The sequence below is a fragment of the Piliocolobus tephrosceles genome, chromosome 1 (genome assembly GCF_002776525.5).
Source record: "Piliocolobus tephrosceles isolate RC106 chromosome 1, ASM277652v3, whole genome shotgun sequence".
In the NCBI taxonomy this organism is placed as follows: domain Eukaryota; kingdom Metazoa; phylum Chordata; class Mammalia; order Primates; family Cercopithecidae; genus Piliocolobus; species Piliocolobus tephrosceles.
In genome coordinates this window covers 107,985,665-107,998,780 of record NC_045434.1, presented here as the reverse complement: position 1 = coordinate 107,998,780, position 13,116 = coordinate 107,985,665, and the positions used below count along the sequence as shown (strand labels likewise).

The window sequence follows — 13,116 nt, the reverse complement described above, 5'->3', positions numbered from 1 at the left end:
TCCTGCTGAGTTATGAAAGATATTTGTTCACACTTGTAGATATTTAGAGGTTTGTGACAGTGCTTAAGCTATCTGTGCTGAAGGACTAGTTGCCATGGATCAATACTTTTGTAAAGTGCAGTAAGAATGAATTTCTAGAAAAATTAAAATACAAACATAAAATTTTTATTACAGATTCTACACATAAAATTACTATCAAACTGCAATTAAAATTGCTAAATGCTTATTCTCGGTTTCTGTAGTTCGTGGACAGAAGCAAATACTTTGTGAACTGGCACAAGTCTGCAGATCACTTCTGTAGCAGTATTGCTGGAACTGTGTAACAGTGCATTTATGTGTCAGGATGGGAATCGGCTTTACTTATTTTGGGGATTCCTTTTAGTCTTGCTGGTGTGATATGATTGAAACTGAGGACTGGACTTTGTCTAGAGGCCTCTCTGGCTAGAAGCAACAATTAAAACACCTTTTCAGCTCACTGACTTCCTCCTGTTCTTCAGCTCCTCACTTGCTGGGTAGAGCATTTATAGCATGCTATTTGTTTTCCAGGCCTGCTGCCTTTCTGGCCAGTGCTGTCAGGGATGGGCTGCCTGTGACTTGTTATAAGAGAAAGTCTATCACAAGAAAGGGAAAGGGAAAAGGAAGTACATGGGTCATTATACTGGGAGGAAGGTGGTCTGATGCTATGGAATCTGATGTGGACTTGTGGGTGATCACTAGAGTAATACTCCATTTGGGCTGTTTCTCTCTCTCTTTCTTTTTTGAGATGGAGTTTCGCTCTTGTTGCCCAGGCTGAAGTGCAATGGCATGATCTCGGCTCACTGCAACCTCTGCCTCCCGGGTTTAAGCAATTCTCCCGCCTCAGCCTCTGGAATAGCTGGGATTACAGGTGCCCGCCACCATGTATTTGGGCTGTTTCATTCACCACCTCTACTGCTTTGTTCAGCCAGTCAAGAAATGTTTCTTGAAATCTCTAGGATAGAGATTTTTCCCTGTTCATTTAGTTCTCAGACCCTCCCCAAGGCCAGTCATCAAAGCACTGACAAAAAGAGACAAATAGGAAGTTTTAATCATAATTACTGGGAAGAAATGATGCAACTAATAGCAAATACATTCTGCTTACGCCTTTCAGATACTGTGAAGCATTTTACCTACTTAACATTTACTTAACAACACTCCCTTTGAGGATGATATATATATATTTTTTTTGCTGAGCACAGGGGATTTTATTGATGGTATATGACAAGGTGGGGCTCCCTAGGCCCCTCCCCCTTCAAGGGGTCTACATGGAAACTGTGAGGGGAGATTCAGTGTGGCGGGGGACTGAGTGTGGCAGGGACTCCCCAGCAGTGAGGGCCTCTCTCTTCGTCTTGTGCTCTCGCTGGGGCTGGTGGTCCAGGGGTCTTACTCCTTGGAGGCCATGTGGGCCATGAGGTCCACCACCCTGTTGCTGTAGCCAAATTCGTTGTCATACCAGGAAATGAGCTTGACAAAGTGGTCGTTGAGGGCAATGCCAGCCCCAGCGTTGAAGGTGGAAGAGTGGGTGTCGCTATTGAAGTTGGAGGAGACCACCTGGTGCTCAGTGTAGCCCAGGATGCCCTTGAGGGGGCCCTCCAATGCCTGCTTCACCACCTTCTTGATGTCATCATATTTGGCAGGTTTTTCCAGATGGCAGGTCAGGTCCACCACTGACACGTTGGCAGTGGGGACACGGAAGGCCATGCCAGTGAACTTCCCGTTCAGCTCAGGGATGACCTTGCCCACAGCCTTGGCAGCGCCAGTAGAGGCAGGGATGATGTTCTGGAGAGCACTGCGGCCGTCACGCCACAGTTTCCCGGAGAGGCCATCCACAGTCTTCTGGGTGGCAGTGATGGTGTGGACTGTGGTCATGAGTCCTTCCACAGTACCAAAGTTGTCACGGATGACCTTGGCCTGGGGTGCTAAGCAGTTGGTGGTACAGGAGGCGTTGCTGACGATCTTGAGGCTGTTGTCGTACTTCTCATGGTTCACACCCATGACGAACATGGGGCGTCAGCAGAGGGGGCAGAGATGATGACCCTTTTGGCTCCCCGCTGCAAATGAGCCCCGGCCTTCTCCATGGTGGTGAAGACGCCAGTGGACTCCACAACGTACTCAGTGCCAGCATCGCCCCACCTGATTTTGGAGGGATCTCGCTCCTGGAAGATGCTGATGGGGCTTCCATTGATGACGAGCTTCCCGTTCTCAGCCTTCACGGTGCCATGGAACTTGCCATGGGTGGAATCATACTGGAACATGTAAACCATGTAGTTGAGGTCAATGAAAGGGTCATTGATGGCAACAATATCCACTTCACCAGAGTTAAAAGCAGCCCTAGTGACCAGGCGCCCAATACGACCAAATCCGTTGACTCCAATCTTCACCTTCCCTATGGAGTCTCAGGGATGCGCTGGCGATGCAAGAGAAAATGCGACCGACTCTCGAACAGGAGGCGCAGAGAGTGAGGATGATATTCTCATCTCCTATATTATGCTGTTCTTGCACTGCTATGAAGAAATACTTGAGACTGGGCAATTTACAAAGAAAAGAGGTTTAATTGGCTAACAGTTCTGCAGGCTTTACAGCAAGCATGGTGCCAACATCTGCTCAGCTTCTGGGGAGGCCTCAGGAAGCTTAAAATCATGGAAGGCAAAGCGGGAGCAGGCATATCACATGGAGAAAGCAGGAACAAGACAGAAATTGGTGGGGAAGTCCCACACACCTTTAAACAACCAGATCTCGGGAGAACTCACTCGATTCATAAGAACTGTACCCCCACGATGCAATCACCTCCCACCAGGCCCCACCCACAACACTGGGATTACATTTCAACATGAGATTTGAGTGATGACAAATATCCAAATTCTGTCATGCCCCATTGTACAGAGGATGATCCTGGGTAAGCAAGTTGCCCACATTCACATAATTAGCAAGCAGTACAACTAGGAGTTGAAATTATATCTTATTTCAAAGCACACATTCTTTCCCTGTGCCTAAGGGAAAAAGTGAGCTTTTATAAAACTCCTACTTTGTCATTTAGTCTTTCTTGTTGGCTAAACTGTTGTCATCCCAACCCTCTGAAATTCAATACATCGAAGTCCTATCCCTCAGTACCTCAGAGTATAATCATATTGCCAATAAGGTCTTTAAAGAGGTAATTAAGTTAAAATGAGCACAGAGCAAAAACCAAAGACCATGTATGGATTCATCAAGAAGGAAGCCACTGAGAGAGCTCTCAGAAGAAAGCAAACTTGCTGACGTATTGATCTTGGACTTCTAGCTTCCAGAGCTGTGAGAAAATCAATTGTTTAAAGCCATACTCGTCTGTGGATTTTGTTATGGTAGCCCAGGCAAACTAATACGGTCCCTCAGCCACCCAGCCAGGCTGGTAGGATTTTCTTCAAATTTTGCAAATAAGAAAGTTGTCTCAAGCTATGTGATTAGCCAGAGGTCATGTGCTCCAAAGCCCCTGCTCTTTCTACTGAGCCACCTTGTCCTCTGAGCCCAGCTGGTTCTTTTTATACTGAAATCCACTGTAGACACTTAATTTTTTTTTTTTTTTAGATGGAGTTTCACTCTGTTGCCCAGGCTGGAGTGCAATGGCATGATCTGAGCTCACCGCAACCTCTACCTCCTGGGTTCAAGTGATTCTCCTGCCTCAGCCTCCCGAGTAGCTGGGACTACAGGTATGTGCCACCACGCCTGGCTAATTTTGAATTTTTAGTAGAGACGGGTATTCTCCATGTTGGTCAAGCTGGTCTTGAACTCCCGACCTTAGGTGATCTGCCCGCCTCGGCCTCCCAAAGTGCTGGGATTACAGGCATGAGCCACGATGATGGGCCTGACATTTAATATTCTTTTAACATTCTGAGGAGAAACCGGAAGTGAAACTGACGAACGTACTGGCTAGCATGCTAGCAGTTGATGCACACTGCACATCCCTGGGCTCAACAAAATTCAAACAAAAGGCATCTGTGGTACTGAACTATACTTGCCACAAAACAAGAAACTGGAATGTCTTTAGATAAATGAGTGCATCTGGGGACAAAGAAGCAAGTTACTTGGAGCTTTCGAGAGTAAATGCTCTTAAGCTTCTGTCTTATTCTTTCTTCCCAAGGACAAACTGGATTTTGAAATCAATATATAGAATCTCATCTGTGGAATGACTGGCTGCTCTTGAGTTATACTCAAAATCAAGTCGTTTAATTTTGTCTCTTTTCTAAATGCTCCATCAAAGCCCATGTGAATTTCTCTGTCTTGAAAACAGTAGGTGTGTGGTTTAAGGTCAGCAGTTCCAGAGGCTAGTTTGAATTATTTACTCTGGGCAAGCTCCAGAGGCAAGCGCTCGGGTATATGTTCCATGCCAGAAACAGCTAGTGCAGAAAGAAACAACTGTCATCAAATAGTGAATTATTGCCACCTCCATGGTTTTGTTCTTTATACACGTAACCTGGGGGTGGCTTAGGGACTACTCAGATAGGCTCTTACAAAAAAGGAACTTAAGGCTTTTTTTTTTTTTTTTTTTTGGGCGGGAGTCTCGCTTTGTCGCCCAGCCTGGAGTGCAGTGGCGCGATCTCGGCTCACTGCAAGCTCCGCCTCCCGGGTTTACGCCATTCTCCTGCCTCAGCCTCCCGAGTAGCTGGGACTACAGGCGCCCGCCACCTCGCCCGGCTAGTTTTTTGTATTTTTTTAGTAGAGACGGGGTTTCACCGTGTTCACCAGGATGGTCTCGATCTCCTGACCTCGTGATCCGCCCCTCTCGGCCTCCCAAAGTGCTGGGATTACAGGCTTGAGCCACTGCGCCCGGCCCTTAAGGCTATTTTTTAGGTGTGTGAGGTTGAGCGTTTTGACTGTTGGAGAAGCACAAAGCCATCATGAGTTGCAGGTCTGCGGGAAAGGGGAGCATCATGTTGCCAGGAGCGTTACCTTTTAGGCCCCACTCCTGCACATGCACCAGCTTTCTCACACCTTTTCCAGACCTCAGTCACTTGTCTCACCTGCCAAATGTGTACCATTTCCCAAAGTGCCCCTGAGTGTAAAAGACTATAAAACCCAGGGAGGAGGAGAGAAGTTTGAACACTACCTCATGTCTTCCCCTGCTGAAAGCTGCAGTGTTTCTGCCTTTGTGCAGCCTTAATTTAGAGAAGGCCCTAAGACCTTTCTTAGTTCAGGGAAGGGATTTTGTAAAGACAAATCCCAATTTACAGAAATGACTGTTCACTTTGACCAGAAGTCCTTTCTTGTGTCTAATTTAAGTTCTATCTGATGTAAGACTTGTTAGTGAAGTGGTTACTGCGCCTGGTGAAAGAATTCAAGAACAACATTTCCTCTGTAGCTCTTGAGTGCAGGGGTGCGGCTTTTAGAAGGTCTTTGGTTACAAACCTGTTCTGTTTTCTTTCTCTCCCCAGAGAGAAAGAACATGTCCTTCCTCATTGCTCTTCCTACCTTTCTTCCAACCCCCAATAAAAGAGTTTGGGCAAAAGAACTAAAAACTAAACTCCGAAGTCTCCAGTTTGCCATCCATGGTGGGAGTTCCATGGCTAGGCAGGGGCTGCCAATTTCCTGCAGACAGCTGGCTACATATATGAGGATTCCTTGTAGTAAGCCAAAGTCCTTGGGCCCTGCATTTACTATATGGTTTTTTTTTTTTTTTTTTTTTGAGACGGAGTCTCGCTCTGTCACCCAGGCTGGAGTGCAGTGGCCGGATCTCAGCTCACTGCAAGCTCCGCTTCCTGGGTTCACGCCATTCTCCTGCCTCAGCCTCCCGAGTAGCTGGGACTACAGGCGCCCGCCACCTCGCCTGGCTAGTTTTTTGTATTTTTTTTAGTAGAGACGGGGTTTCACCATGTTAGCCAGGATGGTCTTGATCTCCTGACCTCGTGATCCGCCCGTCTCGGCCTCCCAAAGTGCTGGGATTACAGGCTTGAGCCACCACACCCGGCCGTACTATATGGTTTTTAAAAGTGAGTGATTCAGAGCACTGCCTTTGACAGTAAACAGAGCTGGACTCCAATCCTACCCCCACCTCTTACCAGTTGTGGGAGCTTAAGCCAGTTTCTTAGATGCCTTGTGCCTCGTTCCCCTTATCTGTAAAATGGGAACAGTCATGCTTACCTTATATGCTTGTTGAGATAGATGAGCTGATGCATATAAAGCAATAAGCAGTGCCCAGCACAGTGCTCAATACATTTTGGCTGCTGTTAGCTATTGTTATGGGCACTCAGAATGAAGCACCCCCTTTCCGCTCCCTTCTCTATCTCAAGATGGGGCATGGGGAATGTTAGTAGAGAGAAGTAACCCCAATGAGCTATTTTAGGGCTAGCCCTGGAGACTGGGATTCCTAGTTGGATTTTGCCTAGAAATAAGATACAATGTCCTGAAACTATGATGAAATGAAAAGTGCAGGCCAGGCATGGTGGCTCACACCTGTAATCCCAGCACTTTGGGAGGCCAAGGCAGGTAGATCACCTCAGGTCAGGAGGTCAAGACCTGCCTGACCAACATGGTGAAACCCGTCTCAACTAAAACTACAAAAATTAGCTGGGCATGGTGGTTTGTGCCTGTAGTCCCAGCTACTTGTGGGGCTGAGACGGGAGAATTGCTTGAACCTCGGAGGCGGAGCCTGTAGTGAGCCAAGATCGTGCCTGGGCGACAGAGGGTGGGAGGGAGGGAGGGAGGAACGAAGGAAGGAAGGAAGGAAGGAAGGAACGAAGGAAGGAAGGAAGGAAGGAAGGAAGGAAGGAAGTAGTCTGGGTGACAGACCAAGAAAAAGGAAGGAAGGAAGGGAAGGAAGGAAGGGAAGGAAGGGAGGAGGGAAGGAAGGAAGGAGGGAAGGAAGGATGGAAGGAAAGAAGGAAGTAGCCTGGGTGACAGAGCAAGAAAAAAGGAAGGGAGGGAGGGAAGGAAGGGAGGGAGGGAAGGAAGGGAGGGAAGGAAGGAAGGGAAGGAAGGGAAGGAAGGGAAGGAAGGAAGGAGGGAAGGAGGGAAGGAAGGGAAGAGGGAAGGAAAGAAGGAAGGAAAGAAGGAAGGAAAAAAGGAAGGAAGGAAGGAAGGAAGGAAGGAAGGAAGGAAGGAAGGAAGGAAGGAAGGAAGGAAAACTTCATTCAGCCAGAGTCCATTGGACTTGGATTCTGAGCAGTTCTGCCCCTCACTGACTGTGTGGTCTTGGGAAGTCTTGACGTCACCTGATGTTTCCCCATCACTGCCCCCATTGTGTCTTTGTTTCTTCCAATTGGTTTACGGTGGTTCTTCTTAACTTTCCCAGGAGAGGACTCCCTTTATCTGGAGAACAATAATGACAAAGTCTTGCAGGAGATTTTATAGGGGACAAAGAGCCTGTCTGGCTTAAGTGAAGAGAATGAAGTAGGAAACTGGAGACATCTTTAACTGAGAAGTTCTGACCCTCCCAGAAAGTATATAGTGTTAAGTGAGCAATGGTAAGCATCATCCCTGAATGAGGGTTGTCCTTGGCCCACTGACTCCGCCTATAGTGTAGTTCCAGTGGTTGTGCAGGAATTCATGCAACGATCTATGGCAAACTGAATGACTTCTCAGAATATTCTCTTTAGGACTTAGGATGTTGGCATCATGCCAAGGGGAATGGTGGTGTTGGGAAAACTGCAGATGTTCTGGAAGGAGAGCACTTGAGTTCAAATCTTGACGATTCCTCTTACAGGCAAATTACTAAATTTCTTTTAGCCTCTGTTTCCTTCTCTGCATGACAGCAACGACAGTACTTACTTCACAAGATTACTGTGAGCACCGAGTGGAATCATGTCTGCTGCAGAGAAGGAAACACTTCAGTTTTCAGCAGCCTCACTTATGTGGGTGTGCCGGTAAAGGAAAGGGCAACTTCATTGCCTCTGGACCCCGCGGCCTATCAGTGGACTGTACTTTGTCCTTGGGGAACGGCTGTGGCTTTTTCATAGATTCAAACGTCACTCTAATGTTCTCAAGGCTCCTCCTGGTTTACTTTGAAGGGAGCCCCTTGTTTGGATTGTCGCTGGTCTGAAGAGGGACCAGCAGCTGCTTTCCTGCAAAAATGTACTGCGGCCTCTGTGGGCATTCCCTGGCTACTGCACACACTCCATCCCCAAGCAGCCACAAACTAGGATGCTTTGACAATGAGAGTTTGTCTATTTTACGTATCTTGTTTTCCAATTATACTTAAGAATCCAATAAGCTGAGTAGTAGGAAGCTGAAGTACTAGCCTGGCAAAGGAATGAACAGAAAAACCTAACAAATTTAAAAAGAGGATTAAAAAAAATGTCCTTGCTCAGTTTGGGAGGCTGGCTTACTTTCCTCAGTACTCTGCTGTTCCTGATACCGTTCAAGCTGGGGCGCTGAAGATCTGGAACCACGTAGCTTGGATTTTCTTCAGACCAAAATACCTCGATGCTCATTTTGTTTTTTTCGAGACGGAGTCTCGCTCTCATGCCCAAGCTGGAGTGCAGTGGTGCGATCTCAGCTCACTGCAGCCTCTGCCTCCCGGGTTCAAGTGATTCTCATGCCTCAGCCTCCCAAGTAGCTGGGATTACAGGCACCTGCCACCACACCCGGCTAATTTTTGTATTTTTAGTAGAGTGATGGAGTCTTGCCATGTTGGCCAGGCTAGTTTTGAACTCTTGACCTCAGGTGATCCACCCACCTTGGCCTCCCAAAGTGCTGGGATTACAGGCGCTGAGCCACCATGCCCGGCCTTGATGTTTATTTTGAACTATCGACTTACCTTCGATGCCTTTGTTAGACCCATCCAACTACTTCTCGATAAATGGTCCAGGATTAATGTGTATTCATGCTCAGTGTAGGCTAGCTGATTCCAGAAATGTAAGCCAAATCAGCAAACTCTCCTAAAAAGGACATCCTATCTACTGCTAAGCTGTCTTCCCAAGCTAGCCAGGGAGTCTGAATTTGGGCACGAAGGAAGGGGAGCAGATGGCTTGAGGTCTGACATGCAGGGCAAACTGGAGGGTTTCCTTGGCATATTCGTTCTTCAAATCTAGATTTTAGAATATGTGAGAAACAGTGATATTCTCACATTGGTCCCAAGCCACGGAGGAAATCCTGCCCCACTGAGAACTGGAGACATTTCAGTCCTTGCATATCTCATCAGCAAACCACCGGACTGGGGAAGGGACTGATGGAGTCCTTTTAAAGGTCTTGTGCCATTTTCTTGCCTTTTTGTCTTTTTGTTCAAAGATATCTCTTTTTTGTTTTGTTTTGTTTTCTATCTTGAGGCAAAATTGAAAACTTGGCCTACACATTGGTTTGGGCTAGAACTGGCCTCTAGATGGCGATTCAGTACAGAGAATGGTAGTGGCTGGCGTCACCTCGAGCCACCATTTCTCAGAGATACCATTATATAAGGGGATTCATGAGAAATCAGGCGTCACAATAGAGGGACAGCTTGGCCTCTGTCGCTGTTCAAGCTGGGATCCTGAAGAGGTTGGGGTGCATGGGGAGCTGCGAAAACACCTAGTCTCAAGCAATATAACACGAGTTTAAGGCTCCCACTAGGACGGAGCCCAGAGTAGTTTGGCAAGGGTTGCAAGATTTGGGCTTGGCCTGCAGGGAGAGTGAGCCCTGAGCTTCAGGCTTGGTTCCGTCGCTTCTGGGAGGCCTCGCTCAGGCTCATAGCCCCTGACGGAGCACTCAGCTTGGCGGCTGCCTGCCCCAGGTCTCCAGAAAAGGCAGACAGCTCCTAGTTGAAGTCCTCCCACTTTACTTCCCGTTCCTTCCCCGTTCCCCACTCCCTCTCTTCTCCTTCACCCCTTTTCCTTCTGCCTCCAGTTCCCCTCTGCTTCCTCCTTGTCCCACCTCCTCCCCACCTCCTCACACACCCCATTCTCACCTTCTGCTATTTACAAAGTGCTTTCCCCTGTGTGATCTCATCTGCTGCTCACAGACTCCTGTGGAAGAGGGACAGGTGGAGCCCTCCCTCACTGCCTGGCACACTTTGAGGACAGTGCAGAAGTGCTTATAAAGATCCCTTTATCTGACTGTCGCCACCAGCAAATAGTGAGTACCTTGGGGCAACTACTGAATTCAAATTAGTGCATGTTGCTTGGCATGGAGGAGGTCTCAGAACTATTTACTGAATGAATAAATATCTATAGTTGCAAAGAACTGAATCAAGGGACAGTAGGTGGTAGAGTCCATTCTAGAAGTTAGGCTTCAGACTTGTAGGACCTGCGACGCTGCCGCACTAGGTACTAATTGTAACACAGTTTTCTAGTAAAAAATACAGCATGTGAGTACATAAGCGGACCCATGCAGATTTGTCTGCGTATCTAGCTCTCAACCACATGAAACTGCTCTGGCACCAGTCTGCTGTCTGTCAGGGGCACTAGGAGCTGTGGGTGGATCTAGGGAAGCAGCTGGCCTTTCTGAGGCCTTCCTTAAAGTATGGGATAGGCACTCTGAGCTTCTCAGTTATCAAAACCCTTCTGTCTTTAGCTGATCTAACATATTGAGATAAAAAGCACCACCCAGTTATTACTCAACCCACTCCATTCCAATCCATGAATCAGCACTTTATGTTTTTTTTTTTTTTGCTTAAATGTACATATTTCAGGCAGTTTAGGACTCTGCGATGAGACTATATAGGTTCAAATCCTAGCTCTATCACTTCCTAGCTGTTGGCCTTGGGTAGGTCATTTAACCTCTGTGTGCCTCTATTTCTCATCTTTTAAATGATAAGAATAAGAGTATTTAACTCAGAACATTACCGTGGGGGTTTAGGGAGTTAATATATAGAAAACAATGAGAACAAGGCCTGGCAATAAGTCAGAGCTAGGAGGTGTTCAGCTGATCTCTCATTACGGTTTCCTGGGTTTGAGAATCGCTTTGTGTTCCTCTGATGGAGGCGCTTCATGATTTTGTAGAATTCCCTGGAATGCTCTCATTTTAGCTGTGAGGCTTTCAACATTTGCCCACTCAGTTACAGCTTTCTTGAGGCCTAAAGAAGAGAGGAAGCAACTTGAAGTGTATTTTTCTGCTAATGAGGGCTGTGGCATTTGTTTCATATACAGCATCCCCAGGTGGCTCCAGACAGAATTCAAGGGCTTTTTTCTCTACAGCAGTGCTTACCACTTAGCACACAGTAGGTGTTAAATAAACGCTTGTGCCAGGATGGGAGGAAGGAAGATGCAGTACAGAGGAAAACATTAGTACGTAGTAGTTTACAAGGACAAGGTCCCAATGGGGTATATACTTGTTCCCTAAGATCTACTGACTAAGCATGAAAATCACCAAGGAAATGTGATCAACTCAGAGGAGAAGGAGTGGGAGGAGGAGAGAGAAGAAACTGGAGCAGCCTGTTACCTGACCGAAGATATCAGGCTTTACATTGCAAATGGTTCCATCAGCTCAGGCCAAGTGGAAAACCTTGCTGCTGCTCTGGGACATCCAAGGCATCTCCAATTGCTGCCTGCCCCAGAGTTTCATCCTTCCAGGGGTAGTTTGTCACTTGCGTTGTAGCCTCTACGGTACTCTTTCTTATGGCTAAAGACCAGCTAGCTCACCAGACGTTTCTGTGGGTTTTGGCAGGAGACAGGGATGGGAGGCAGACAATGCTCTAGGGTGGTTCTTAGGAGAAACTTTTCTGACCTTGGCAGTCTTATTCCAACATTCATGCCAAATTAGACTAATAATAGATCCTCACCCACAACCCAAATCCTCTAGCCTGAAAGGCTTAGAGTAGACAGAATGCAACTAGAAACTACTCTATGTTCTATAAGGCAGTTGAAATTGAAACAGAGCTTTTCTGGCGAACACATTAGCTAATCAATGAGGTCACTGATGGTAAGGAGGACTGTCTCAACTGCATGCCAGCTCTGATTGATGGATAAAGCCTGCCTGGGGAATTGTGTTGAGTTGGATTCTGAGTCTCCATCATCACATCTAGGTCCCAGAGGCAAGTGCTATAATTCACCAACAATGTCTGTCACAAGTACAGGAATGGGGAGTAGCCCCAGGAGGCACAGATAGATACCTGCTCCAGGAGGCTATTTGGAGTTAGGAAAACAAAAATGGTTGAATGATCAACTATGCTCATTTAATTAAATCATTAAATCTATGACCTTGAGCAATTCAACTCTTGAGGAAAATGTGGTATCAGCTCAGGAAAGAAAAAGGAGTAAGAGTGGGGATAGCGGAGTGTTCCAGTTCCATAGCTCTGTAGAGCCTTCTCAGTATTTAAAAACAGTCAGATTGGACTGGGTACAAAGGCTCACACCTGTAATCCCAGCACTTTGGGAGACCAAGGCAGGCGGATCACCTGAGGTCAGGAGTTCGAGACCACCCTGGCCAACATGGCAAAACCCCGTTTCTACTAAAAATACAAAAATTAGCTGGGCATGGTGGCAGGCGCCTGTAACCCTAGCAACTCGGGAGGCGGAAGCAGGAGAATTGCTTGAACTTGGGAGGCGGAGCTTACAGTGAGCTGAGATGTAGCCTGGGTGACAGAGCGAGACTCCATCTCAAAATAAATAAATAAAAATTAATAAATTAATAAATTAAATTAAATTAAATCAGATTGAGAGGGAGCCGGTATGACAACATTAGACAGTTATTCTGAGTTGCAGTTCAAGACCTGGGAAACTCTTGAAGGAGATAGTTAAGCCACTGGCAACCAGAAGGAAGGGCAGAGAGAGTGTTTCCCAAACTGGGTACCGTGAATCTCTTAGTATCCATGAGATGTTGTAAGTATTTTGCCATGAAACACAGGCAGCGGTGGGGAGGGGATTTCCATGGTTATTCAAGTTTGGGAAACCTGTCAAAAAAATTCAGCAAAGTTAACTGTAGCCCAGGGTGGCTCCTGGCCTGAGGGTGTTATGGAAGAGAAATGTAGTAAGCTAAGAAAGAAAAAGTGTAGCTGGGGTCAGGCTCTGAAAGGCCTTGAATGACAGAATGAAGGCTTTTGTTTTGACTGGGAGACATGGAGGATTTGTGCGCAGGAGAAGTGATACATTCGGGGCTGGGGGTTAGGAAAATAACTGTTGGTACCACGAAGATTGAATAGAGAAGAGACTGGAGGTCAGAAGACTAGTTAGAAAGGTGTTATATGGTTCAAACGAGACAGGCTAGCAGCCTAAACTTGGG

General features: G+C 46.9%; 1 pseudogene across 1 annotated transcript; it reads right to left on the bottom strand.

The window, feature by feature from the left end:
• Positions 1 to 1,198: 1,198 nt before the first annotated feature.
• Positions 1,199 to 2,352, bottom strand: LOC111556018 (annotated as a pseudogene). The gene has a single exon (XR_002735699.2). The product of XR_002735699.2 is annotated as a glyceraldehyde-3-phosphate dehydrogenase pseudogene (transcript).
• Between the last annotated feature and the right edge of the window lie 10,764 nt (positions 2,353 to 13,116).